Genomic DNA, 5,238 nt, shown 5'->3' with positions numbered 1-5,238 from the left:
GGATCAAGGAATGGGGTGATGTGACGTTGCTGCTGACGGTGAAATAGGGAAACCTATAAAAAATAGATACGTGGCAAGAGGAGGGTAAATTTAAAAGTGCTGAATCACTTCTGTACAGAAGTGAAGGCTCAAGACAGGTCTCGAAACTCAAACTTAGGTCTGAAGATGTCCAACAGGCCCAAAACAAAGGGAAGTATTGTGACCTTGTTAAGATGAATAGAATGCCGTGGTGTGGCTCTCCACAGTGCAACATGGACTGCTTCCTCTAATACCATTGGTTCTTGATCATATGCCATCTCCTGAAATGTTTGAACACTGACCAATTTTTTTTTGTTCAGTGACTGTGTATTCTTTCCATCTTCTTTTGCTGCTTCCTATATCATTCAATATTTTGTCCTTAGAATCCTTCAACATTGCAATCTGAGGCTGTAATTTTTCTTCAGTTCTTTCAGCTTGAGAAATGCCAAATGTGTTCTTCCCTTCCTGGTTTCTAATTTCAGGTTTTGGCACATTACATAATAATACTTTGTCTCCTGGAGCCACCCTTTGAAATCTTCTGTTTAGTTCTTTTATTTTGTTATTTCTTCCTTTCACTTTAGCTACTCTCCATTCAAGTGCAAATCTCAGATTATGTCTAACGTCCATTCTGGTCTTCTCTTCCTTTCCTATCTTTTTAATGACATTTTGCTTTCTTCATGTATGATATTCTTGACGTCATCCCATAACTTGTCTGGCTTTCAGTCAATGACATTGAATACTGGTTTTCCAAAACAACCCAGGAATCATTGAAAGGGAACTACACCCCTATTCATCATATATCTGCTTGTATTTAGGCCAAATTGTCCCAACCAAAATGTAGATTTTTAAAAAAGGACCCTAAATCAGCAAGAGAGTGGGCACATTATAAAGAATAACGCCTTCAAGTCAGAGAGGATGCACAGAAGCTGCATTCAGGGCCCACACACTGGGAATCCCATATCTGGAAGCCTTGCCTGTAAAGGTGTCATTTACTACTTGCAGTGTGCTGAGGCAGGGTTGTGAGTGGGCAGACTTGAGCCTAGATTACCTTTGGGTGGCCCTTACAGCTGGTAGATGCTTTGTTTTCCTGCATGTCAAGCACAGTTGGGTTTAATAATGCTGTTTATGATCCTTTCTGCCCATGTTTTCTTTACTTTTCCTCAGTTGTGACTAGCCCAGATGGACTGATGCAGTGTGTAGAGGAAGCTGTCAGGCTCTGAGATAGAAATTTTATCTATGTCCCTTCAAAGGAGCACTTTACAACCGTTCTTCTCTGCTTTTAAATGTGAGGAAATGGTCATTTTAAAGAAGGATTGCAATAGACCTCAAATTTGGCACCTCTTTTGTTAGATTTAACTACTTCAGGACTAAACAGGATGAGAGAGTGGGAGACTCACATCAATGAGAATGACCTTTAGCTGAGTTTGATTGAGAAATAAGAGATCCTGGGGTTGGCAAACTGTCCTTCATGTGGAAGTGTATATGTTGTAATGTAAATTCTTCAGAAATGGGCATGAAAGCCCAATGCATACATGGTTCACATACAGGATTCACTAATTCAATATTCACTGACAGTCTTGTTGGTGGGTGGGGTCCCTTCCCAGCAATCTGTAGCTGTTCCCTTCCTGCAGTCTTCACTTGCACAAGGCAAGACCACGGCACCATTTTGCTTCTTCCCATCTCTCCTCTCCTTTTCCTTCACCTCCTAACTGCTACTGCTTCCCTTCGTCCCTCCCTTCTTCCTTTCCTTCCTTCCTTTTCTCCTCCCTCCCTCCCTCCACCCTTTCCTCCCCCTTTCCCTTCTTTCTTAAAGAAGTTACTGCTTTAAAATCATGGACTTCTATTTCAGGAATCTTTGCTCAACAATTTCAATACATATTCTAGCTGCACTACAAAAATTGTTTTAATGACATGCTTTTCTGGTTGGTTGTTCTCTATCTTGTGTCTCCCATGCCTGCCATTTCTCGGATTATATTTTTATTTTGAGTAATATTTTCAGAAGTGTATGTGGGTGGTAAAATTTCTAAATTGCTTGCTGTTGGAAATTATCTTCATTTTACCTTTATTCTTCAATGAGAATTTGGCAGTGATGACTTTCCAAATGCATTTCCCTCAGCATACTTTGGCTATTTCTTTGTAGTTTTCCATTTTCTCTTACAGATCAGGAGTCTGGTGTCAGACTTATTCTAATACCTTTGTAGCTTTCCTTTTCCCTTCACCCTTTCTCTTTTTTTTGAAAGCCTGTAGCAATTTTGTCTTTATTTGTGGAATTCATAAACATCACCAAAATACGTGGTTTTTTTTTTTTTAAATGTTTGTGTAAAGCACATGGTGTGGCCTTTTGAGCTGAACACTCATGTTTTTCTTTTTAAAAAAAAATCAATTGCCATGAGTGTCAGAGTAAAACCGTGCTCCCTAGGGTTTTTAATCTCTGAGCTTTTGGAAGTAGATTGCCAGCCATTTCTTTCAAGCCTCCTCTGGGTGGATGCAAACCCCCAGACTTAAGGTTACAGCTGAGCATGTTACCTGTTACCTGTTTGCACCATGCAGGGACTCCTGGGTCATGGAAATTTCTCCCAGTATTGGTTTGATTTTGTTTTCCCTTCTTTAGTCTCTGATTTTATTAGGTAAATATTAGATCTTCTGGATACAGCTTCATGTTTATTATCTTTTCTTTTTTTCTCTTAGTTCTTATCTGTTTTTTTGGACTGTGTTCTTGGAAAAGCCTTAGCTTCAGCTTCCAGGTTGCTAAGTATGCCTTTGGCCCTGCTGGTTCTGCTACTTAATCCTTTGACTTAGTTTTTCATTTCAGCAAGGAGATTTTTAACTTCTAACAAGTATTAGTGTTCTCATGCTTAAATTTCATAGGAGCATCTTCTCATGTAATGGATATGATTTGTGGATTCCCCAGAAAATATTACTGTAGTTAATTTGTAAAGATTTTAGTTTCTTGAATTAGCTCTATTTTCCTTAATGTTAGTTTCTCTGTGTACTCCATGTATTGTTTTCTTTTCCTTTTTTTCCCCTTTCTCAAATCTTGAGGCCTGACTGTATAGTTAGTGGGTGGGCCTACATGGCAGTGAGCCTGCATGATGGGTGGGCTTTCTCTCAAGGCCTGCAGAGCTTACCTTCTCCATGTGGGGCTCCATGTCCACAGTGAGTTGAAAGTGACATGGCACATTACCCTACTTCTCTCAGCAGCCCCAGGGATCATGCTTGGAATTCCCTAGAACTAAACTCTATTATTTGGAAAGATGTTCTTAGGACTTTAGACTGAGGCAAATGCTGTAGGTAACTGCTTGGAAAGCAGATTCCCCAACTCTGGTAGTTTTGCCTTTGTCTAAGTTGATCTGCTTTTATCTTATAGAAATTCCTAGCACAGATTTCTGGTCTTCCAGCTTCTAAGAATTTGTTCTTAATACTTCTATGTCATTTTGGAGGGAGTAATAAATGGTCCATCCATTTTGAACCCTAAGACACATGAAATTAGCAACTATTCTAATCCCAAGGGATGTTTGCCCAATTTGAACCCTTACTGATTTTGTGGCTGATATCACACCTCTCAACTCTTGGTTATGTCCCTCCATTTGTCACTTTCTAACTGCTTGCATTTGTGTTAGAACTTGTAGTTTCTCCTCTCTTCCCACTCTGTCCCTATCCACCCTGCTTTCTACCAAACTAGACTCTGAACTCTTCTGTAAACTCCAAGTGTTTAGTACAAAAGTCATGGCCTCTAGTAAATCTGTGTTTGAATCCTGGCACCATCACTGATTAGTTGTATAATTAGATTGTGGCTTTGAAGTTTAGTTTTCTTTTAGATAAAATGAAAGTAACAGTAAGTACCTCTCAGTGTTCTGAGATATACAAGAAAATGAAATTGCTTGGAACTTTGGTGGCATAATGCCTAAGGCATTTGACTGCTAACCAGAAGCCAGGAGGTTCAAACCCACCAGCCAGTCCTCAGAAGGAAGATTGGGCAATCTACTTCTGTAGTGATACTGTCTGGGAAACCCAAGGAGAGGTCGCTATGAGTTGGACCCAGCTCAACAGCAGTGAGTTTGGTTTTTTCGAAAACTTTTAGTTTCCTTTCCTCATTCCATGAGGACAAAGTCTATGTCTTCTACTTCCCTTTTGACCCAGGTACTTAGCAAAGTTCTAATTGCTTGCCTCTAGTTTGACAGATTATGCATAAGAGTAAACTCTACAGATAAACATTTTTTTGAGTGTGGTTGCTATGTGATAGGGACCATGCTGAGTACTTTTCTTTCACTGACTCAGCAATCCTTACAAAATACTGTTACCTATAAGAAGACTGGCAGTTCAAGCCCACCAGCCACTCGTTGGAAGGAAGATGGGCAATCTACTTCCGTAGTGATACTGCCTTGAAAACCCAAGGAGGGGTCGCTATGAGTCGGGTCAGACTCCACGGCATATAACAACAACAACAGCATAATTAACAGTCGAGGAAGTTGAGGCACAAGTAATTCAAGAAATTTTTCCAAGGCTACAAAGACAGTAAGTGACTGAGCCAGAATTTGACCCCAGGTAGCCTATGTCCACAGTTCTCAGGCTTAACCACTACACAGACTACCTTTCAGCCTAAATAATCTTATCTTTTGCACTTTTCTTACTTGTAATTATTTCTGGGTGAATGTAGGTACAAATTCCCTTTACTTATGTTTCTCCTCACTTACCTCACGGACTCATATGCTTCTCAGGTAAGCTGCATCTTTCTCCACATTCTAAACCTCACTCAAGGCTCCACTTCCCCCAGGAGGTCACTTCTGGTTTAGTGTGGACCCCACCACACTTCCATGCCCTTATATATCTCATATTGTTGCCTTTGGTATTTTTTATTTCTATTAAGTAATTACTTGTGTGATTTTTGCATCCCCCTACTTAATGATAATCTCTTCAAAGTAAGGCTCTGTATTCTCCATCTGTTTCACAATTCCTCCTTTAGTGTAAATGGCCCATGCTTGATTTCCCCACTGTAAAATTCAATTATATGCTTGCTGGATGATTGGAAAAAATGTGGTTATTTCCACTTACACCAGGAAGGTAGAAGATAAGGTTACATAGTGAAAGGAGCACGTGCTCTACATAAGAAATTAATATGAGACAGGTAATTTTCAATGTACAGAAAGGACAACTGATTGCCTATAAAGGAAAAAAAAATATATGTTCCACTTTTGACTTCATATACAAAAATAATTTATA

This window comes from Orycteropus afer, unplaced genomic scaffold (assembly GCF_000298275.1).
Source record: "Orycteropus afer afer isolate SDZICR_OR568_19922 unplaced genomic scaffold, OryAfe1.0 scaffold00045, whole genome shotgun sequence".
In the NCBI taxonomy this organism is placed as follows: domain Eukaryota; kingdom Metazoa; phylum Chordata; class Mammalia; order Tubulidentata; family Orycteropodidae; genus Orycteropus; species Orycteropus afer.
The sequence above is the reverse complement of the archived record's forward strand: the minus strand, read 5'-3'. Positions refer to the sequence as shown.